Here is a 25,038-nt window from a genome sequence, read left to right as displayed (position 1 = left end):
TCCAGTTGAGGCTCATACAGACTCCACACACACATTTTTCCCAGCTCCCTGGGGGCATGTGCAGGATGGAACGAGCTCCCGACATCTCCTGCTGATGCCAGCATGGACAACAGCTCACAGAGGTGTCAGCAAGCGTTAAGAGGAGTGATGACTGACAGCATTTATCAACTCACTGTCATGTCTCATTCTTGCTCCCACTTCCTGTGACAAACCACTCTTACTGGAAGTCATGCCAAGCAAAATGAGCATTTCTACCTTAGTGGCAACAGGGAACAGCTTTGGCCTGCCTGCTTTCCCCACTGTCACCTTCCCCCCCCCCCAGGAAAAACACAATCCTATTGAAAATGGTAGTTTTTATAATTAATGAAAAGCTAAATTCTCTGATTTTAAAGTGAATCCTTAAACAGAATTTCTACTAAACCTAATTGAAGGTGTGGACTGTATTCCTACGGTCTGTGCCTTAGCCATGTTGCTACTAGTCTTACATCCTCTTCTAACTGAATTTTATCTCTATCATGAAGCTAACTCTTACTATTTAATGCAGATTATTTAAATTATCTTAGCCCATTAATAAATTGAGAGTTCTCAGTTCAAACTTATTCTCCCACATTGTGTTTTTAAGTCTTCTCACTGACATGTAAGTCTATTTCCTTAGTGAGAAAATTTCTAATGTAACTTTCAGCTAAAGACAGCTGTCAATTTAATTCATCGGTAATTAATCATGTCAGCCAACGTGGCTTTTTGAAGGGAAAAGAAAAAAACATACAGATGACGCAACGTAACTGCAACTACAGAAGAGAAGGACTAAGAAGGCCCACACAAAATTGCATGAATACAATTTAATAAAGCTGTGTACAAGACAAAACATACTACTTCCAGGAAATACAGCATACAGTGAACTCAGTGGCTTCAAAAAGTATACTTATCCTGGGAAGAATAACAAGTTATTAGGGAAAGCCCTGCAAAAGAAAAGTAACAACAAAAACCTCTAAAAGTTGGCAATTCTGGTACTTGTAGAAGAAAGGACAGTTTATATGACAGAAACAAGGCCACTGCAGAAGTGCTACTCTAACAGGCCACAGTTGTGGGCTAACGAAAACAAATTGCTCACTGGTAAAGAGACTCCTGAAAGTTGCTAACACATTATATCCTATGATTCATAGTCAGTTTTAATCTCTGGTACCTTAATTCATGGAAGCTACAAAGCCAATATAACCCCTTCTCTTTTTGACCACTCAGAAAACTGCAAAAAAAGAAGTGAGAAAATTCCAGCTCAAGACTGAAAAGTCAATGGATATAAAATAAGTCCACACTCTCCTGCCAAAGAAGGATTAATTGTGGGACCTTAAATACACACTGAGTGATTATTAGCTCTCAACTGCACAAACTGGTAGAACAGTAACTGGAAGAAAGATTTATAAAGGCATCAAGTTGAAGACACTAGGAAATTTGCACTGAAAAGTATAATATGAAAAAGGCAATGCACTCTTTTGCATCGGCTCCAAGTCAATAGCTGGGATCAGAGCACTGTGAAATTGTCAAGAGAGCGCAAGTTTAGCAAAGATCTTGCTAAGATGGATGATGATTACAGAATTGCTGTGTGGGCAATATTTCTTTCCCCCAGCGTCATTCTGAGTATGTTTCCTGTAACTTCCTCCCCCACTTACTAAAACAGAAATAATCCACTTCCACAATGTCCATAAAGTGCAGGCTTTAACCACCTGAAAAGTGTTAATGACAAAACTCAATATGAAAGATGACGAAGACTGACGTGAACATACAGTGAACATTATTTCTCATGACTTAACCTGGGTCATAGTATACTTTCGTAAAACTTCATTTACTGTTCCCAGAAGAGAGCAGCTTGAAATTAACCAAAAATTACACACTGGTTAAAAAATATATATATATATTTTTTCCTGTTACTTGCTTACCATCACATAGAAATATTAAGGTAGATCTGACCTGATTGGAATCAATAGATGTTAATCTAAATGGAAACAGCATTGAAGCTAGTTGAAGAACATCCAAATAGGTGTTGAATATCCTAAATCCCATCAGGGCTCCTAATTTTCCATTAATTTCTCATCTTTAAAACTGAATACACTACTGAACCCAGAAGTCAGGATTCTAGAAAGAAGACACCCTAAATAGTTGAATTTTAACTTCCCCAGCAGACCCAGGAATAGAAGGCGCTTTTACTGACCTATTCTCCAATTATTCCTGTTGCATTCACTCTACGTTGCCCTGCTTCTGTCACAAATGAAGCAGTATTCAAAAGCTATTATCGTCCTAAAAGACACAGACCTAATTCATCCTTAGAACCGCTTCAGACCATGAACTTACTGAACGAATCAGCAAGAATCCCAATGGAAAAAAAAACAAATCACAGCTTCATGCAATTAAAATCTTTTCAACCAGAGAATCATAGGCAATTATTAGAAAGAATTCTAACAGTTTGTCTACGTTTGTCCTCCTACAAGAAAACAGAAACCAAGCATCTAATGTGTCAGTTCCCCAAATAGATTCGAATGGGTTCTTTGAAATCTCCCTGCAACGTTAAGACCTTACTGTTCAACTGACACACTTTAAGTGAATTCTCTTGTTGCAGTCCAACTCTTTAATTGATCTTCCACTTATTAATTTGCTTACCAGAATATCATTTTGTTATTCTTAATTTTGATTTCCTTATTGTATGCACTGCCCTGATTTTGTCCAGCATGCTCTTACAACTCTTGAATATTTACCTTTAATTATTTGATTTTCCACTTTCCATTTTGATTTTTAGACCATTGCATCGTACATGACTCAAGTTGCTTTTTTGCTATAATTCCTGTTCTTCCTTTGCTTTAGGTCATTTTGCACTTGACTCTGAAGTATCATTTCTAGGAACAACAAGTTCATTCTTTTCCCTTGGTTGTGTTTCCCAAGAAGACTTGTGTATCTATGTTCCCTGTCTACTCGTCCTCTTTTGAAGACCATCATCACTATTGTGCTCTTCACATTGCTCTTGCAGAACTAGGAACATTCCTCTAATGACTAAGCTCACTACTTTGCCATCTCGATAATGAGAATTACCTCTCATAGAGAGTACTTTCCATTTGTGTTCTTGTATCGACAGAGTCCCCACCGCATTATAAGAACTACCTGGACAGCCCTTGACTTGCTATGTCCTACTCCTTGATGATACCTCACTAGTTTAAGTCCCTCCATCTCAGCAAATACTGTACGTTACAGAACTATATACTGTTTTAAAACAGTAAAGCTTTTGTATCTGTCCTTCTTCTTTTTGTGTCTTCTATGTCTAAACTATGTCTAAACTTATGTCTTTTTTATGTCTAAACTTCTAGAGGAGAAAATCCCACCTCCTTTCCCTAGTCATTTTCAAGAGAGCTTTTCTAGATTTCAGAACAAATAAAAACAAATATTAGATAAGAGAAAGATTTAGGGGCAACTTTCTTTTTCCTGAATGCTCAGATCCTGTTTCTCGGTAAAAATTCTTCCAAGCAGTTCTTTCTTTGAATTAAATGAATAAGCAAAGAAAAGATAAAGACCAGAAATGCCTTTACAGAGAACTGCATTAGCCCCACCATGAGTCTTAAGCAGTATGAGAAACATACAAATAAAACAGACTTCCATGGGATAGCAGAGAAAGTAACAAACTACTTTTTACTTGTCATCATGAAGAGATTGCTTCATGAGATGAGATTACTTGAGGACAGAGACATACTTTTCCATAGCAATGTGATGCTAAAGTTGAGAAAAAATTGCAACAAAATCAAAGTTCTGGAATGGAGGAAACTTTGGTTGTTACAGTCCTTTCCTCATTCTTAGGGCCCTTTTGTGTGCTCTCTCCTCCCAATGCCTGACTGCCACCTACAGTTCCTACTCTGTGCTCATTACGTGTCCAACAGTGCCATGCATGTATAACACACACGGTAATTGACTGAGACAGCAAGAGGTTATCCAAAGGGACCACTGCTAAAGCATTTCTAATTTTATGTCCTCCATAATACAACACACAGAAACGTGTTACTGTTTCAGTTTACAGATCTTTAGCACGAGCACTGAACTGCTGACCTGTCAAAACCAAATGCCGCCTAAAGGAAGATATGCAGTATGGAAACCTCAAAAGTTTACTAAAATGGAAACTGACTTAAAACAACCAGTAATGTAATAGTGACTATAGCTTTAAACAGTATCAATACAGGTGGTCAAAGGGACCGTAAAGCTGGGAGGACTTCTAAGCTTTTCATTACTATAGGGTTCACTGCACAGAACAGTGGAATTTCAGTATCAAACGCTTGCTATTTCCAATACCTGTGTTCAAGGATAGCTGTTTCATTTTTGAAGTGAACAATTCTATGTTACACTTTTAAGTTCAAAGTTCTGAATGAGATTACGAAGTTGGTAACTTCATGCATACAACTAGTGATTCATACACTCTGTTCAAATCTTTCCAAAAAAAACACGTAAGTGATATTTGATCCAGAAGACACCAGTGAAGGTAACAATTCCTTCATTACATGTACAGGAAGAAATACACCAAAGTCTGCCTGAAAATGTTACAAAGAAGAAAATTATTTGTGTCAATGCCAACCCAGTTATTTCTCCTTGACTGAAAAAATAATTATGAATTTTTACTGTAAAAAGTGATAGAAACTTGATGTGTATTTTAAAGAAACTGAATCCTATGAAATTCCTAATCTCCTAGTTAGGCGTTAGAATTTGCTTCTTTTTAAACAAGTATCCTGAATGTCTGGAGAATGAAAGACAGAAAAAATACGGAATCCAGCAGTGACGCAAAGAACTACCTACTACTACATCTGATCACTGTGCCAGACTAGAAGGTTATGTACTACAGAACCACTGGGCCTATTCATGGGTTGATATTATTTTTGTGAAGTAATGCTTCGCAAATCCCTTAGAGCTCCACAAGCATCAATAAGCAGCTAAAAGTCATTCATTTATGCAACACATATCCATTTTCAAAATTCTATAATGAACTCCCTTATCTTAGTTTTTAAAGAAGTTGTCATGCAGTAATAGAGAAAGTTAGTTTTAGATTAAAAGATTAAAAAAGCAATAATAGGAAAAAATGGTCAGTTTTCATAATGGAATAAATCTTTCTAAACACAGATTTTGATAGAAACATGCTAAACAGCAGATATAAGTGCTTTCAAAGGAAGGATGAATAATGGAGCAGGCACAGTTTGCCAGTAACAAAATTATTTAGAAGAGCTAGAAGTAAAGCTGACAGTCAGCACTGCCAAAGGATTTAATAGTAACAAAAATGATAAAAATGGCAAATAATACTCTTTAGGAAAAAAAAAAAGCATGCTAATTCCACAAACTACTATTAGAAAAAGCAGCAGGCCTGCATAATTTAATGCATCCAGAAATAGCACACTTTATGTCTTAAAATTTTGATAAAGGAAACCTCTTCACTCTGAGTCTAAGTCAGATAATACTGTTTTAGTATAACTCTACAGTATTTGTATTTGGAAACAGTAAGCTGCTTTCATCTTAATGTTAACGTCACTGACTTTGAATAATAGAAGCCATTTAATTAATAACTAAAGCCACTAAATGTAGTATTTGTAGTGAATGACTTCACAAAATGGATCCTTTCATGCTTTGTTGGCTTGAAGTAATAATTCTCACAAGGCATCCACCTTTTTGTCAGAGAACTGCAGACTTAAACAACAGCAAATGACATGAACATGAGTAAAAGCTCTGGAGCCTTTGCTATCCCAAAGGCAGTGCTTTGTTCTGATTATGTCTTAACACACATGTTGGAAGCATTCACAATTACAGACCTCCAGCAGCTGCATCCTGCCCTGCACTGCCTCACTTCACTGTGGTTGAACGAGCAGTCTGTGATCAAGGAGGATGTTTATGCCTGAGGAGAGAGGGAAAGCACTGACTCCAACGTATTCCTGGGTTTAAACTCCTCTGAAACTCTCCACCTGCTTACTTAGTACTGGTTCTACGGTTCATTTTTTGTGAGCACTACTCATTCTTGCAGTGTCCTGCACATGTGCTGTAAGGAAATTTGTTAAGTGAAACATTCTACATGGATCTGATGAAATAAAAAAATAACATAAGGACTTCTGTACTCAGTAATCGGCACTAGGTGTTAGGAGTGCAAGTTCAGGTCACGTATAAATGAACCTTGCATTGGATAGTAGTTTAGAGTTTACCTGAGCTGCAGGTTGTTAAGCCACACTGTGACTACTGTATTTAATGCTGCTAGTGGATCTATCACCTCTGAATTTATTTGTACTTTTCATCTCCCCAAAACTGTGCATCAATGAAATCTGCAGGTTAGCTCTATATTCCGTAAGAAAGGAACTCATTCTGTTTTTAGAGCTGCTGCCTGATCATTTGATTTGATAAGCATGGGATCTTTTTTTTTTTTTTTTTTGCAAGAAACAGTGAATAATTGTTCCTCTACCTGTCATTCTTTTTCCCATTGCTTGGTTCTTTCCTTCTCTAATTATGTATATTCTTTTGGAAGTGGGATAGTCAGAAATGCATTGAATGCTCAAGATGCAGATGTGATGCAAGTTTATAAGATAGACTCCTTTGTTTATACACATAAATTTGTCCTTTATTTCTGATTCTTTACTTCACCTCTCAAAGCACTGCCAAGCAAAGAGATTACATTTCCTAATTATTCACAGTGACAACAGGCTCTAGAGCAAAACAGCTCTTCACTTCATATGCAGAACCAAACTTTGGCTTCACGCTGTCAGAAGTTACTCAAATCCAGTGACAGAAACATCAGTAGTTTGGACGAAGGGCTGAAAGTTAAGGATAAGATACAACAACATAAATATCTGAATTAAGTCCATTTAGGTATATCTCTCTTTGAGAGTATTTTTATCAGGGCTGGCTTCACATCCAGGACATTAACTGCACTGCTAGCTTGCAGGACCATAAGCTTCCCTCTGTAACGAGAGAGGCCCAACATGTACCTGAGCTCCTCTTGCTTCCTGGGTGCAGATCTTATCAGCAAGTACAAATACCTGGTGGGAGAGTGCAATGACAACAGAGTCAGAGGCTTCTCAGTGGCGCCCAGCGACAGAGGACTCAGACAACCAAACAAGAGCACACTAACAGAGCGTAACTGTGTAAGCATTCCTGTAGCCAAGGGCTGAGTAGAAATATTACTGCCATTGCTAACAACAGGCTACAGGCATCTTAACTGCACAAGCCCCATGCTATTAGGCTAGTTACCAACGTGGGAGGAGCTCCTGCTGTGTGAACTGCAGCTTGGTACCAGGTGTCTCCTGTTATAATGCACAGTTGAAGTGTGGGATAATAAATAGCAAAGGCCTTGAAAACACAGAATCTGTCTGATAAACTGATTTTGGCTAAGATAAATTTCTTCGTACCAGTATTCTGTACCCGCAATGTGCCACCATACTGTCCATGTGACATCTACAATGTTTTCTACTAATCGCAATAAACCCCAGAGCAGTTTTAAAAATACTCTTTAAAGTAAAAATAACAGACCTTTGTTCCAGCACACTTCACATACTACAGATTCTTTATTATACATTCTTTTAGATAGCGAAGTTTTAATCCACCAATTTGGAAAATAATAGATTATGATTATTTAACAACTGATGATGACTGATTTTCCTGTTTTATTTCCTGTGATTTTTACCAAAGTTGCTCCATGCAGGGACAAACTTACATCTACTTATTTGCCTGAGAAATCTAGAATCGTAGAATAATTTTGGCTGGCAGGATTCCTGGCCGTCAGCTAGTCCAAACCCTTCCCAATGCAGGGCCAGTTAGACCCGAAGAATTTTGAGTACATCCAAGGACAGGGATCCCACAACTTCCCCCTTACATCTACAGTTCCCGACTACCTCATGGCAAAAATGTTTTCCTTTACGTCAAACTGAAATTTCCCATGCTTCAACTTGTATCGGTTTATTGTCGACACACTGCTATGGATCTGCAAGAAGCATCTGGCTGCACTGTCTCCATAGTCTCTTATTATTTAGAGAAGGAAGCCACTGTTAACTGCATGAGAACTTTTGAAGCATGGCTCTGAAGAAATACACTTGGTACACATCCTCTACAATTTTACTTAAACCTTTTGCCGTTCCAATATATGGAAGAAAAGGATAAGAAAAACGAGTCTGTATTTGCAGCATCTATATGGTGACAAGTCATACTGCCAAGAGCACCACCAAAGAGACCACAACACCTCCCAGTCTTCTAACTCCAACCTTTGCTTTTCAGAATTCTTCATTCATCACTCTGAGAGTTACCAGGCAGTCAAGCACTGGCTGGTACCTTCTCATAACATTTACCTGATGAAAAAAAAAAAAAAACAAAATAAAAAAAGCAGATATGTTAAAGTACAACAGTAAAATTGACACTGTAACCACTGCAAAACAGATTTGCAGCAGAAAGCTAAAGAACAGTCAACTTCATAAAAAGTAATTGCTTCACAAGCCAAGACTGGAGATACAGAAATGTCAGAAATAATTTAAGTCTAAAATATTTGATTATCCTGGTTAAATGAAAGTCGTCATCTGCCTGAAAATGTTTCTCTGCTTTTTTTATTATTCTAGAAAAAGAAGATGAGACTTATGGGTGCATTTCGGTCTGTAATTATGCTGCTTAATGAAATCTGAACCATTTCTTTCAACCAATCTGACAGATCTTAGATATAAAAGGTTCCAATAAATTTTACAAAAGCAGGTAGTTGAGTAGAAGCCAAAGATGCTACAAACCATGACCTCAGCCTCTGGTAAGACACCAAAAACCTCTCTGAAGCAGGAGAAATACAGGGACACTAGCATTGTGAATGCCACTGCTTCTTCAAGAAAAGCTTCAAGTGGAGCACACCAACCTCTTCCACACTAGTGTTTGCTATATAGCTTATTCGGCTTCCAAAAAGTTATAAGCTTCAAGAACTTTCTGAGAGAATTACATGGCATTCAGAACTTCATCTCTCATCAAGAGTATCTGACACTATATGAGTATGTTCAACAGTTTTTATACAGTTCAGTGAAGACGACAATGAACACAGATACACTAGATATCACTCTTCATTATTTCTGCTACTCCTGAAATCACTTGTTTCCAGTATACTAAAGACTAAAAGCATTTACTGCCCATGATCTATGAAAATGCAATGCAAAAATTAGCAGAGCTGGCTCAAAGCAATGCCTTTATCTTCCTCTTTCCCCATTTAAAACTATGCAAGGTGAAATTTTCCTTTTTCATGTAACTGTTTTTCCTTCTTTTCTAGGAAAAAATTCCATTTTCTATTATCTGTTTGCTCACTCCAATACTTTTTGGAAATCTGAACACATGTATGGAGGTGTTCCTTGTCTAAGGAAATAATAAGAAATTGAGAAACCACCTGCAAATATGCATGATCTGTGCACATCATAGAATTAAGATGCTCTCTGCAACCTTCATTTTGTCCCATGTGTGTGCACTGTGACTGTCTAGCCTCATTAAGCACAGGGAACAGGACAGTTCTGGAAATGAACAGGGATTGTGCAGGTAAAATTATTGTATCTTGGCTGTGTGCAGCTCTTGCTACAGCCAATGAACTTGGCAGGCAAATGCAGGAAGAAAGAGGGTGGTCTTACAAGAGAAATTGACCAGGATGCTGCAGACTGCTACTTTCTTACTGTTCGGAGTTCCCATGAGTGTCTGGACAATCTAAACTATGTCAAAAATGGTCCGTAACTGCGCACTCTTCATTTTCCAGGCATCTACTTTGCAGTCTCGTGGATCAATTCAAAGTGCAGCATACAAACAACTGTATCTGCATGTACACTGACTAACACCTTCCTTTGGGTATGTAAAAAAAAAAAAAAAAAAGAAAGAAAAAGAGGAAGAGCTTTCATTAGCCCTTCCTTACTGGAGAAGATTACATTCTAAGGGCCTGGGCTTGAGTCCTGCTTTTTTCTTATTGGGAATATCTATCTGTTCCACAAATTTAAGACCTTCAAGTTTCCATTCCATGAACTTCACAAAATCTTCTAGGTACTCTGAGCCCAGTCATTAAGCAATTTGAAGATAAGGAGTAGGAAGTCAGTAACAGCCATGCTTTAAACATTTAGTATGTTATCTGGAAAAAACTCCCCACAGGGAGTGGTACAGATATCATATTTGCAGTCTCAAAAACTTTTTTTTTTAATCAATGACAGTGTGTGTTAGCCAGTTACAGAAGAGAGGCAGTATCTTTATTTAAAAGGGACTTAAAAATAAAAATTGGTTGAAATCCTATACAAAAAAAAGCCCGTGAGAAAAAAAGGTTTCTTTTTTTTTCCTCATAAGGATTGGGCTACTACCGAAAAATAAGAGAAAGCATCATATTAAAAGTGAGCTTAAAGCAACACCAAGTGAACTTAACAATAGCTGCTCAAACACTTTGGCAGGGGCAAGAGAACAAAAGAGCACATACCAGAGCATAGATCAGTAAAATCTGGATATGCTTGGTGATAAATATAATGCAAGAGGGACCTGTCACCTCTGAACTGAGAAAAGACAAACTGCTGGCAGCTCTCATGACAAGACTGGAGGAACAGCAATCCTAGGGCAAATATGAGGTCATCAAAAACTGTGTGGAGTGGCAACTGAAGATGCAAACTGAGGAAAGACTGGAAAACACACAGAGATCACAACAGTGTTGACAACAAATTTAAGTGGGAATTTGGAAGAGGTGCAAAAAAATGAGAGGTTAACATAGAACTTGTTTCTCAACAGTAGATATCTAGGATTCACTATTTCAGAGCAAAATGAAGACAAAGTAAGACTGATGTAAAGTTATGTAAAGTTTTGTTTTTCTAGTATTGTAAGTGATAAAGCAGTAACTAATAGAGAGTGCTGCAAGACTGATAGCAATAAACAAAGGATGAAATACAAGAGGGAATAGAGAGCTTAAGTGAAGAAATGAAGAACACTAATTAACACAAAGATGGTGGACTCAAGGGGAAAAATTAATCAAGTACCACTATGGAAAAAGATCAAAAACACAAAGGAACGCAGCAAGTGAGGCAGGTTTAATCTGGAAAATGGCTTAAATCCTTATTTACAATCTCCTCTCAGATTGCTTTGCACCCTCTACCTTACAAATATTAATAGTAGAATTAGTTGAAATGGTGTGTTTGGCTTGAATTAAAAATGGCACTGAAAATAATCAAGTGTTACTATGCTGCTAGGGCATTTCTCTGTAGATTTCCAAATGCAAGACACCACTGATGCAGTCACAGAATACAGCAGTCACTTTACTCCGCTGGTTCTGTCTTACAGAGTGGTGCAAATATATTTAAAGAGGGAATATATGAAGCAATGCTTGGGCAAAATATTTTAACATAACCTACAGCTAATGTCTGATTTTGCAAAGAGCACTTATTTTTCACAATAGCTTGTAACAAACTACTCAGAGTAATTTTTTTCCTTTTGCCTTTCAGCACTTTAGGCAAACCTTTAGTTTTCTCAGTGCTCCCTCTTCCCCACTATCAATTTAAGATGTTTGGAAATCTTAACATAAGGGTGTCTTTACCATAATACACTCAAATTTTTAAGATCAACTGTAATGCTGAAATCATTTTTTTTGGCATAATGACACTTCCAGCTGTAACTCAGTGTAAACATAGACAATGTCTAGCAATTTTTTTGTTATCCTTCTTACATGAAATTTTCCTTGAAATCCATAATAGAAGCACCAAAGGATGTTATATCATGGGTCATCCACTTGATAAGATTATTCAAAAACTGAGTTACATTTTTAATTTATGGTGCTGTTCAGCAGTATATTCTGGCTGTACCATTCTGCAACAGTGTAAAGCAGCCCCACAGCATACTGATCAAATGAAACGGGTTTACCGCTATTTTGGACACTGAAGCAGAGCTAAACCACCAGGATGTACACTCATCTGAGGGAACACATTCTTTTCTTGTAGGTTTTGGAGTCCAACGTTTTTTCCTCTGGTTTTATACTTCCCTGCATTTAAATTCACAGGTTTACCTCTACATCCTTCATTCCTCTGTTACAGGAAAGTATGAAACAGATGTTTCAGTTTCCCTTTCTCCTTGAGTTTTCCCTATCAATGAGATCTCAGCACATTATTATATTTTTTCCCTAGGATTTTTAGTACTTTTTTGCTGTTATTGCAGGCTGATAAGAACAAAAAGAAATGCACAAAGCATTTCCCATTTTCAAAATGCCTGCCACCTTACACTGTTTCCATGAGATCAAAGTCTCAAAATCCCTAAGTGTTAAATGTATTTTTCAAAACACTGAAATGTCTCTCACTGTTTCTAATCAGAATGAACTGCAAGCTTTGCTTTACACAGGTAGGCAGACAGGAATACTACCAGGGGATGAGGAGTGCAGATGGTCGTCTTTCCCAAAAGCAGCTTGTTGGTCAGTCTCCCTTCAGAGCACTGGGATACATTAGCCACTTAGTAAGATCAATTCTTTGAGTATTACCCTGAAAGAAAGCTACGGGATATCCAGCTGTGCATTCATCTGTGCACGTTAAACCTAGATACAATACCTGCAGTTTATCTGTAACTTGTCTCACATCTTCACAGCTTGGATATTGAACATGGTCCACAGTATCTCTGTTGATTTTATAACCTACCATAGTCAGAGCAAAGCCAATGCAAGTGATCTCTACTATTAATACTGTATGCTACAATAAATACACTTTACTATTAAAATGCTGTACTATATTAATATGTATTAATTTACACTGTACTAAACTAAAATTAATCTAGTACATAGCTGAGATCTATTAACTTACTTTGAACGTCAAAATTCTTCCCTCCTGCCCCAACCTCTGATTATATTTTTGCCCTTTCTCCCTAAGATGTATTAAACACCTCTGCAATCAATGAGTTAAATCTACTAAGTTACCATTCATGCAGAAAAGCATTAAGTCATTGCTAAATTTAATTTTATATCCTAATTAAGGAGGTATAAAAACCAATAGTGGTGTTATACATAATATGCCAAGTAACACTACACAGTAATACTGGCCAGCGTATCAGACAATCAGAGCCATAAAGCAATATACAAAGTTAAACCAACTGCCAATTTTCATAGGCCACCGTTTCCTTCTCAAGAAGGAAAAGTTCATACCCAGCAGTTACAAATGTACTCTGGAAATGCCTTGTGAACTGCTGCACCCAGCCACGGCTCCTTATCAGCACACTGCTTACATCTAAGCTTCATTTGAGTGCAGAAATCCCAGAAACGTAGGACAGAAGCTGGCTGTGACAGTCAAGTTAGTACATAAGAACCCTGTGAACTAAGATTTTGTCATAAAGATGGTATCAATACAGTTTCACTCTTTAATTTCAACCAATGCATTTTTAATACAAAGAATAACTGGAATAGAATGGAAAAAGTGGGGAAAAGATGGTTATGAGAAGTCTCTACAAAATTCCACATGGGAACCCAAAAGTTATGAATGATTTATACAAAGTATCTGTATCTTTATCTATACATTAAGTAATTTATTATGTCTCCAAAAAAATCCCAAGGAAGTAGCCAGTGAAGTATTAGAAAGCAAAACAATGATAGCAAAAAAGTATCACATAGCAGAAGTACAATACCTACTGTTACATGCTACCATGGAAACCAGAAATAAAAATGGGTTGAAAATTAGGTATCAGACACATTTGAGAGTAAAAACATCCTTCACTGCTATTCGACAAAACAGCTGACAAGTGCTTGTTACAGGCCTGGGCTGGTATCTTTCCTATTGGTATGTTTTTTATATTCTGCCCCAAAGAAGCACGATATGATAATTTAGAGTGTTTGAAAATCTTTAGAGCTCCAATGTACTCCCCCCCCCACCCCAAAAAAAAAAAAGTTTGACATTATTATAACTCCATGTACACTTTGTAAATTAAACGTAAGTCATGGCTTTCGTTATAAATTGTCAAAAAGTATATTATTCAGTGAAATATCATGTGAGTTAAGTTGGCAGAGAATAAGCTATACTTTGCATACTTCACCAAGAAGTCAAATCTCTGGATCAACTATAAACCTTCTTTATGTTGGTTGTAATACTAGCACTGGAAGACTGGTGTGTCCAGTAAAAAAAATAATATATATATATATATATATATATATAATTTGAGAACAAAGAGCAGATTAACTCATGCATGTTTCCTGTACCATTACCATTAAGATTAAACCCTTTGTAACTCAGATAAAGAATTCAAGACAGTTTGAATCCCTTATGGTTCCTTTGTTAATCAGGCCATAAAATTCCAATCTATTACAGAAATACCCACAAGTAGCACCAGCACTAGCATATATTTTCTTCTGTCTATTAATGGAAAAGACTTCATCTTCTGGAAGCAAAGTCAGTGGTAATTGGCTGAAAAGACTTACAGTTCAACAGCTGCTAGGAAAATTATAAATCAAAGTGCTCTCAATCCATATATCAATCTTCTTAAAATTCAAGGCAAAAAGCTACTCTGACAGTGGTCATTTACCCATTGGCCAAACAATACAGCAAGATACGAAAACAAATTTACACCTTTCCTCTGAAGCTGACGAGAATGTGGTTTACTGTTGTTTTACCAACAGTGACCTAGCAGTATGAAATTATGATTTCTAGTCAGGCATAATACTCACATTCTTCTCTCTTCAAAAGTAAATGTTAGTACATTTGATTTTCTATTTTGGACTGCAAAAAACAGATTTTCTCTTTTTGTTAAATCACAGTTCTAGAAGAACCACCTCACTGCAGATCTGAAGTAACTCATCTTCAAAGACTTGAAAGAAAGGATTTTAATGATTTCCACTACATTCCCCACCGGTGTTTGCTTCACAAGAACTGAGATCTTCAGCTGACTCTATACTTTGAAACCTCCACACAAGAAATTCTGTTACAAGACTTGGTGTCAGGGTAGAAAGGACACTTGGTAACTTGACTGGCCCAGCAACCATTGTCAGTTCCTTAACATTTAATAATTCACTGACAGTTTCAGAGTCCAAAATTGACATGTCGCATGATCCTTGAGGCTGATTTACAGAAGCAGTTAGGATGACATAGGATTCAATGCCTTTTGGGGTTGTAAAATAGTCTGAAGGCAATTTGAGGACTTGGGTTGAGTTCACTTTAAACAAAAGTCGGATAAACAATATCCTTGGTACCAAAGGAGCTCCCTACATACACACTGTCGTACACACGCTCACTTAGTACAGTACGAATTCAATTCACATAAACTCCAGTTGTAAAGATTCTCAATTTCTTTGGGATCATAACTTAAACAAAAAGGGAATCAATAAAACCAGCTCTAACTGGAAGAAATAAATCAAGTTGTTACGGGGATCTGTGGAAACGTATCTTGCTTGGTGTGCTAAATCTTTCCCTTTTTAGTCTTCTCCACCATTAGGAAAAAAATAGCTAAAAGGCAACCAGTAAGAACACAAGAATAACAGCAATCTTTGGTTAAGCTCCAAAGATGCTCTTCTTGAATATATCCTCCTCTTCTTCATCAATGAGCAGAGTCACCCTAACTGGCTAATTAATTAAACTGACTTGAAAACTACAAGATGAAAACAGTGGGCAAAAATGGCTTGAATCAACCAAACAGAAACCTGCCACACGCTCAGGTCACCACAATTTAAAGTTCCACTACCACCACAAAATCTGCAAAACTATTCTCAGCTAAACTATTTAGAAAAGAAGTATTTTTTTCCATCATCAAATACAGTAACAGTTCTCAATTTAATAAAAGAAAGGCTACTTAGCAGCGCTGCTAGGTCCCTCAGAAATCTCCTCATTATTCTATAGCATAATTAAAGGCACTCCACGTATTCCCATTTCCCTATATAAACCATGTGATGTACTTACTAATAAGCTTTAGTCTCCCAAATTGAAAATTTAGCCCTTTCTTTTAATAGATGGCCATATACTAATTTTCTTAACAGCTTTCGCGCACACCTGCTTTTCCACATTACTTTGTTCTTATGCTTAAGGGATGCCAGTACGCTAAAACAATGTGGCTTTCTTCTATAGAATGTAGTATCTTCCACTTTCTATCTTATTTCATTCATTAATTTTATTGTTATCCACCTGCCTGAGCTCTAAAGTATTACTCCTACTTCTGTCCCCAGAGACAAATTAAGCCCATGTAAAACTCCAGTCTGTCGTCTCTCTGGAAGAATAACTGAAGACTACATAATTTTCTGGTAGTTTAATGATATTATTCCAAAATTGTTTCTAAGTCTAAGAGCGTGATCTGATCAGTTTTTGATTCTCACTTCATTAGTTTACTTCATGATCTCCTTTTTCAAGACTTGCGATTCTACTTTCCAAACAACTTTTAGTACAACATAGACCAGTTGTTTTTGTTGTTTAAGGTAGGGCTGGTTCTGTATTTTGTTGTATCTGATTCTACATCTGGATGATACAAAAACCTTTGGTAAGAGGTGCTTTGTGGTGATCCAATTTACTGCCTTGCATAGTTGTGTAAACAGAAGCCCAATTCAATCTCCAAAATAAAACTGTTTGAGGTGCAGCATTTAAGTTACAAAAATAATCACAATTACCCAGGCAGAAATTTCAAGAAAATCACTTCATAATGTCAATGACTTTTTTAAAAACAATGTCATTCTTTAGCAGTATTTTAGAAAAGTATGACCTCTAACTCTTGTCATAGAGCTACCTGCATTACTTCACAGTTCAATTCATATAGCTGGTTATATATTCTTTATCCAAGAGACTGTACTGGGAATAAACAAGATCAATAGCAAATGCATTCTTGTCATACTAAATTAGATCTGAAGCAGAACCTGTTTTAATGGGTTAATCCCTTGAGAATTGTGGGATCTGATAATCTCTTGACTGTAATAAAAGGTTATTTCTAATACCATTATTGGCTATATCTATATATGGTCAACAAGAACAACAATATTACGATCTATATAATTAAATATACCTACAGTAAGTTTTCATTCCAAAAAGTGGCAAAAATTTTTAGGCCCTTTTTCCATGATTTTGCTTTCCTAAGTCACAGCATTTTACAAGCAATCTAGACTCATTTCAAGAATGAATGAATAAATCAAATAAATAGTAGGGACTGTGGTAAATCTGACGACTATATGAAAGGTATTCCGAAAGATCATGTTATGACTTTGTAGAGGTTTACTTCCACAACAGATGGTGCCTATTAAACTCAGCAGACTACTTCTGAGAGAAAAGACTTTCTCATCAGTCAAAGGTGTTTTAACCTTGTAACTGTAGAGTTCATCCCTTTATGAAATCAGGCAGTTTCAAACTGAAATACCAATGCTACTGATGGAAAATATGAATACCAGTTTCATTTAAGCCAATGATGCTAACTGAAAGAGAAGCCAAACATTTCTACTTATGTACCCACTTCTCAGTTGATGAGTTATCCAAAAACTGAGTTCAGCTTTGCTTACTTAAGCAAAAATACAGAGTACTGGAAAGGTTGCTCCTAACCTCTTTTTGCAAGATTTTATGGCACTTTTGTGCAACACCCTGTTCCACCCTTCCAGGTATCCCAGGAATTTGTACCATGCTTCTTGCTTGAGGCAAATATAGGAAAAGAAGAGAACATGGAGGTAAAGGCCATATATACCAGTGTGCCCTGTAACAGATTTGATCCTGACAGTACCATGAAATGTCATAACTTCCAGTTAAAAGGAGGTGAAAAATTTTAAGGCTCGTCTGGTCATAGTTCAGGCTGAAGAAGACTGAGGCTGAAGGCTGATGTAAATAGGGAATAAAGTAAGTAGTACTGGAATGTTAGAGGATTGTGTCTGCTTCTGTAAGAGTCCGCTTTTTATTCTTCCCAATTCTGATGCACCTTCTTTGAAACCCTAGCTGCTCTTTTTCTTCTATATCCAGCTACTATTGAATCCTTGCAGATTAAGGTAACACTGGGTTTAACAACTTTCTTTGTGCCAGAGAATAAGGCTGTTTCATTAGAATGCAGACCTTCTTAATCATCCCTGACTTTCTCTTCAAAAGTAATAACCGAAGTGTGTACTAGCACTATACTTAATAAACTAAGTATGGTTTCCTTAATGTAAAAGAGAACCACAACTACAGTGTTACCTGAAAAAAAAAGTCATTTTTAGAATTTACTTCCTACTCCTGGTGTGGAAAATCTGACTCTAACACCAGCAGAATTTGTATGTTTGGAAAGGCAAGAGAGGCAAGAAGTCATTGTATCTGTAACCTAGTTAGAAAGCACTAAGATCTAGTGGTATTTGATGGCTTTTTATAAATAGTTTCTGTCTTCACAGAAAGTACATTTTAAGTCATCTAAAAAAAAAAATTCTAGCAAACTTATCTAATGCATAGGTAAAGATGAACTCATAGGCAGGCACAATCAGCCCATAAGTCTTAGAGCAGTACTGTCAAAAAAACCCACCAAACTGATGTTTTTCCTTATCTGTTTAGTACAGAGGGGTTCCTCCTACAACAATTTATATTACATAAAAAACAAACCAAGCATAACTAAAGAGGAAATTATACAGATATGACCTGTAACACAATTATTCTGAAGCCTTAATACCAAGGGGTATTTATCGGTCTTCTCTTTTCAAATAATTGTAGCACTAAAGCATCATGATAGACCTGATAGAAACTTCTCAAATAGTGCCTTTACAGTCACATGAGTAGTACCATTTTCCTGATTGATATGTATGTAATTAACTGAACACACTGGAAAACAAGTGGCAATATGTGAAAGCCTTACACAATTTATCTTCAATGAGCAGTCCCAAAAATGATGTTACAAGCTATGAATTCACTAAGTAGTACACAGAAGAAGAACACAAACTTTGTTCCATGCTTACAAGTGCTTTCATTTTTAGCAGAGATTTGAACATATGATACAGCACCAGCAGTGCAGACCTTGCTTTTATTCACTATACATTCAAAGGGAGCTTGCCTTTCCTTATGCATTTGGCTGCTCTAAAACATTCCGGTTTTGCTAGTCCTGTCAATTAATTGAATAAATTTGTTTTACATAAATTAAAATTTTAAATTAATTTCCATTAATAAAACATTTAGTATCTGATTTTAAGCCCACTTATTTTTGGTTGTACTTGATATACAAATACTTCAATGTATTCATGGAGAAAGTAATAAAAAAAAAGTAAATGTTTCTTTTAAATTACTGTTGCTTCTGTTACCAATTCCAAGGGAAAACTCTTGGACTGAAGTCAGAGGTCAAAACAGCAGGTATTTCATTCAGCAATTTATGAAACCACAGCATGCCCTTCATTCATGTCTGCTGTACTGCACAGTCAGCAGATTTCTGCAGTTTTTTCTACTGGTTTCTGAAAGCAGTAGGATGCACCTTTTAGGAAAAAGAGGCCATCAGCTCACAGGTGTTTAAGATTGTGATGTACTATTTCAAACCTTTTCCATACTCTCATGTCTGAATTCTTTTATTTTTAATTTTTCAAGGCTTCTAGAAAAGTCAGAAAGGTGGAAAGCTTGAAAACAAACAAACGAACCCACAAAGCAGAGTTTTGTAGCTATTATTCCCACAGTCAAATTCTGAAGAGCTAAAGAATAGAAAAAGATAGGAAGAAGTACATGAGACGAAAGTATAGAGGCCATTCTGCAGAAAACAGAAGGAAAGATGGAAAACTTTTCTGATTTAAAAGCCACTGACATTAAAGCTTGAGCTTCAAGAAATTTAACAGAAAGAATCCATATGCAAATTTTCACAAAAATTCACTTTGGACATAACCATATTACTTGTCAAATGTTTGATATGACAACTTTATCTATCTTCACTTAAAGAACTGAACTGATGAAACATTTAATGCAGCTCTGGTAACCTAATTTATTTTCCACCCAAGCCAGTTAATATTCTGCATCTTATTTTCACTTTGAACGTTGTAAGGTTTCACTTCAAAATAAACACATTGTAAAAATGACCTCGGGGCTCAGAATCAAGAAGTAGAAAGTTCAGATCTGGTTTATCTTCACCACATGTGAAATTAAAAAGAAAATTGAGTTATTTCTATCCTTCAGTCTTACCTGCCAATTTCTGAATGTGGTTAGCGGTATCTTTTTAAAACCTCATAAAGGTATCGGGGATGTATATTTATTTCTGTACACTATGCATACAGAATATTTTATAAAACCTTGACATTACTAGAACTTAAATCATGTACAGGTAAGCATCATTTTTTTTTTAATGTGCACTAGTCATTTACTTTGCAAATTCTCCCCTATACTCACACACTAAAAAGGGGTTTTACTGAACAAACTGAGAAAGTGCATTTTATGCTTTATACCCATAATAAAAATGTGAACTCCAACACAATCAGTAACTTCGTTTTCTAAGTTGTTAAAAATATTAAATATGTTCAGGCTATCAATTACTTAATAATACATGAATGACTGAAGAGGAAGCATTTTACCACATGCCAAAGCCAGCAACATTTCTCACAATTTTGCAGTTCCTTATGTAAGGACCATTTGCAGGAAATTACGTTTGTCATTCAGTCTTCTTTCAGTGCTCAATAGCATTCATCTGTAAGAATAATATCATTCCACTGACCACAAACAAAACTGTGTTCAAGTAACCAATCTGTCCTTTTTAAACCAAAACACTATTATATTTACAACATTATTCTCCTATTAAAACATTATTAATCAAAGTAAATAATGCTATTTCCTCACTAATTTGCTTTCTGAAATCCTGCCCAACAGCAAAGCAAGCAGTTGTTTGCTCATTTCGTTTGCCAATCATACAATGGCCACTTCACAGTGCTTTTTCCTGGTTTTAGCCTTCAATTTCCTTAGGTAAAGCATAAACCTATTAGCTTGCTCCATGTCCTTAATTAAGGGCACAGAACATTAATAAAAATCAAAATGAGCACGCGTCTTGTGTTCAAACAAGCTAGCTCATAAATCCCGCACTTGTTGACTCTGTCTGTACCATTTGACCACAGACTTTTTCAGAACTTCTTACCAGAATGTCTCAGGAACAACTAGAGATTCAAAGCTCAAGCTGAAAGAGCGTGGACCCCTAACTGCCCAATTCACAAGGAAAATGTCAATAAAAAACATTCAGCTTTCAATATTGTGCACAAAGTTCTTATGCAGATTCCTGCTTACTTGCAATTAAAAAAATAACACTAAACAATAGCAGCAATAACGGCTGACTGATGGCAGTTTGAATATTTATTCATTAACATTTAATTCCTCAAAACAAACAAACAACAACAAAAAATAATAGTGAAGATTTTGAGGTGGAACGTGACACATGAGAAAATCTTCATGTAAAGGAAATCCACCCATTTCCTTGACCAACAGTACTACTCCTAAAATCAACTTAAGCGTGCCATATCACAAACTTTCTAAGGGAGAGCCCTTTAAAATCCAGAGAAGGCTATAAGGCTAAGAATTTAACCATGAGGAAGTTTCACCAATTTTGTTTCTCCAGTAACTTGGGTCTTAAAGCTGTCCAATACAGGGCAAGGCTACCAGAAGATGCAGAGCTCAAAGCACTTCTGAAAATCCTCTTAAGAAGTTACAGGTTTCTGGCTTACCTATCAGAAAAGAAATGAGAGGAAAGCGAGAGAAAGAATGGGAATAATTTCACTGTGTACTTGAAGTACTTTAAGTAGTTCTCTTCAACATGTGAGAGACCCTTTTCCCCTGCAAAAGAAAGCTTCTTTTCTTACATGAACTCGATAGGTTGGTTTGTCCTTCACAGCTTAAGAGGCTGTTTCAACCACTAATTGCTTCTGGTTAGGAAAAAATATATATTTATTCCACAAGCATGGCTCTCAGGCTTTAAAATCCAGAAAGGTCAGAGTGCTTGTGGAGTTTTCTGTTTGTTTTACATCAATAACAGAAGGCAAAAGCAGACAGTAATGCAGATCCCCAAAGCAGCTCTAAATGCATGGAGTTCCAGAAATGGAAACAGCCTGGTTGTCATAGCAGCAGAGCATGATACCTGAGCTAATTACTCAGGCTGAGAGGCACAGCTAATTAGCCCAGATGCAGCATCATACTGACACAGTTATAATGCTTCTGGGACCTGCGCATGCATATTGCTGATTAGACATTTCAGCTTGCTTGCAACTAGCTCAGAGATCTAAACACACTACGCTGTGCTTTATGCAAGTATTCAAAAAAAAAAAAATCCTTCAAATAAGAAAGCAATGGAATAGAGTGCCAAAAAAAATCACAGAAAACTGAACACTGATCAGCAAATTGTCTGCAAGAGAGGAGGATGCCTGTATCCGCACTGCTACAAACCAAGCTACAAAATTTGAAATGGAAAACTCAGTCGTATGGATACACTTTCTCCTTCCAGCCATGTGAAAGTTAATTAAAAAATCCATTTATCATTATGACAGCCTAAATTCAAGAAAGTTCCCTGTTCACTAAAAATACAAAACCCTAAATTTATTTTCTGGCAGACACAGAAGGCGGCAAATACAATAACACCTTCTTTATGGATTGTGAATACTCTGAAAAATACCTCCTACTAAACAAACAAACCTTTTTCCTGCGATGGTAAACAGCATTTATTTGCTCTTTTTCCAAAAATAAAAGCTATTTTAAAACTGAACACTAACTTTTTAACCTTTCTAAGGTACCATGTAATACAAGATCCTCCTTCTAGAAAATGCAATGCATTTTAAAATGGTACAAAACAAACAAAACATAATTTATTTTCAGTCAGTTTACCAACCCTTGTCAGCCATTCTCTCACAGAAACACCATGTTACATCACAAAGAAAACTACAATAAACTGTGAAAGGCAGATATTCTTAAAGAACAAAAAAAGACAGGATAAAGGAAAATTTAACTCTTTTCACTTTTTTTTTTGGTAATCAAAATCAGTAAAGGCAACAAACATACAGATTGAGTGCGAAAACTAGTGGAAAGATGGCATAAAAAGTGATTTTAACCCCAGTGAAAATCCAGATATTGAATGAGATGCTTTTGGTAGTTCAATAGTACAACCTTCTTATTTATACTAAATGATCCTTAGAATACAAGAAAGATAACTGAAGTCATGCTAAAAATAAATCTTTTGTGTTTTAATTGTCATTGTATGAACCAGAACACATTACATAGAGAGTAACTAATTAAATACTCGGAAGAGCTGACAAAGGACAGACAGATGCTTGAATATCTGGTTAATATTTATTCAAAGTTGCACAGTTCTTGTATGTTAGCCTGCAAAATACATAAATTTTCCATTTTAAAATACTTTATGTAACATGCCTGCTTATTTATATTTACAACAGATCACTTCTAATTTCAGGAAGATCTCTAAGCAAAACCAGAGGATGCTAAGAGGTTCATTCAAGTGTATGCGCTGCCCAATAGAATGGGATAAATACATAAAGATCTGTATTTCTCTAAATATAAAGATATTTTTGTCAGGGTCAATACTATTGCTAAGTAAAGCTATTAAGTTTTGTGCCTAAAATATCTAACTGAAGTCAGAAAATAGGCACAGGCTCTTCACCATTTTACAACTGTCGCAAGAAATGTCAAGCTAAGTGCATTTTACATAGATTTAGATATCAAATGCTTTTAAGCACTATCAAAGCACTAGATTTATCAAACCTAGCATCACTTCCAAAGTTCCCTGAGGAATTTTATCTGTGATATATTAGAGCATATATTCTTGCCATGAAAAATAAACTTTGGTCTTCCTCACAAAACAGAGGAAATCCCCAAATTTCCATACCTCATTTTAATTAAGGATAGCTTATTATGCATTTCACCCTATCCACTCTCTTCTGAAAAAGCTTTTACTTATTCTAGTGAGCATGCATGTTTACTAGAATGGGAAGGGGAAAAGCCGCAACTGAGAACAGGAAAGAACAGAGCTGTTTGCCAGGATTTTAACCCTGTTTACAGCTGTGACCATACTCACTGCAAAAATTCCATCACAGAAATAAATCCCTCAAAACACACTGTAAAGTCAAGGGACAAGTCATTTTTGCTTTCTTTTTCCTATCATTGCTGTTTAGAATCGGAGGACCACTAACATGAGCTCGGCAGAGAGATACTCCTGTGGGTGCAAAACAGAATACCGAAAACAGATAGAAAGTTACTATTAAAAAATGAAACAAACAAACAAACAAACACCACAACAAAACATAAAACTACCACCAAGAAAAAAAGTAAACGACATCAGCCACTTAAAATGCTGTGCTTTGCAGCCAATAATGGAAAGCTTTTCTGGGAAGCAATGGCTCCAATAGCATATGGTTGACAGTTGGCATTCAGCCTGTGTCAACCAGAAACGAAGTTAAAAAATACGATTCTTCTGAGATTTTAAGACTGCTGCTTTCTCCAAAAAGGAGAAAGAAAGGAAGTAGAAAGTACAGGAGAACAGCAAGGGAATGAAGATATACTTATGACATGACTACACCAAAAGCTTCCATTAAGAATAAAAACATATGGCCATGGATCCCCTTTGGTTTAATGCTGCCCAAATTCTTGAAAAGACGTTTCTTTTTTTTTTTTAATGTACACCTTTAAAGGTGTTAAAAAAGGGCAAACAGAATGCAACCATCTTCACACAAGCTGCAAAACAAGTCTGAAAAATATTTTAGGTAATCTGTGTGAACAGTATAGACATTGACAGAGGTTGATAACCTAAACCCTAAGCTTTAGCCCTTTCACAGAATGCTTCCACGGCTCCAGTCTTTCCTATAATCCATAAAATAAGTTTCTTTCCCTAAGCTACAAAAAAAGGCTTGCTGAAGCTACTACTGATGGCTTATATTTCTTTTTCTCTGATGCTTTTAACTGTACTTGGGACTTCTCCTTATAGTTAAGAAAGAAGAAAAGGGACTTGTACCCAAATCATTTGATGGTCTAACGATGTATTTGCACGTCAGTTACAAAATGGGGAAAAAGCATTTTTGAATTATAGGTTATTTTCAATTATACTCAAAGCAAATTATAGGAAGCATCAGGAAACAAACAACAGTTTGGTTCTGGATGCTACAGAGAGAGTAGAGCTTTGTTTCTCTCTGTTTTCAAG

The 25,038-nt window shown here is 36.3% G+C and overlaps 1 protein-coding gene across 1 annotated transcript in view; it reads right to left on the bottom strand.

Moving 5' to 3' along the window:
* STAG1 (stromal antigen 1) overlaps positions 1-25,038 on the bottom strand; it is a 185,061-nt gene that overhangs the window by 90,653 nt on the left and 69,370 nt on the right.

This window comes from Cygnus atratus, chromosome 9, assembly GCF_013377495.2.
Source record: "Cygnus atratus isolate AKBS03 ecotype Queensland, Australia chromosome 9, CAtr_DNAZoo_HiC_assembly, whole genome shotgun sequence".
Lineage (NCBI taxonomy): Eukaryota > Metazoa > Chordata > Aves > Anseriformes > Anatidae > Cygnus > Cygnus atratus.
The sequence above is the reverse complement of the archived record's forward strand: the minus strand, read 5'-3'. Positions and strand labels throughout refer to the sequence as shown.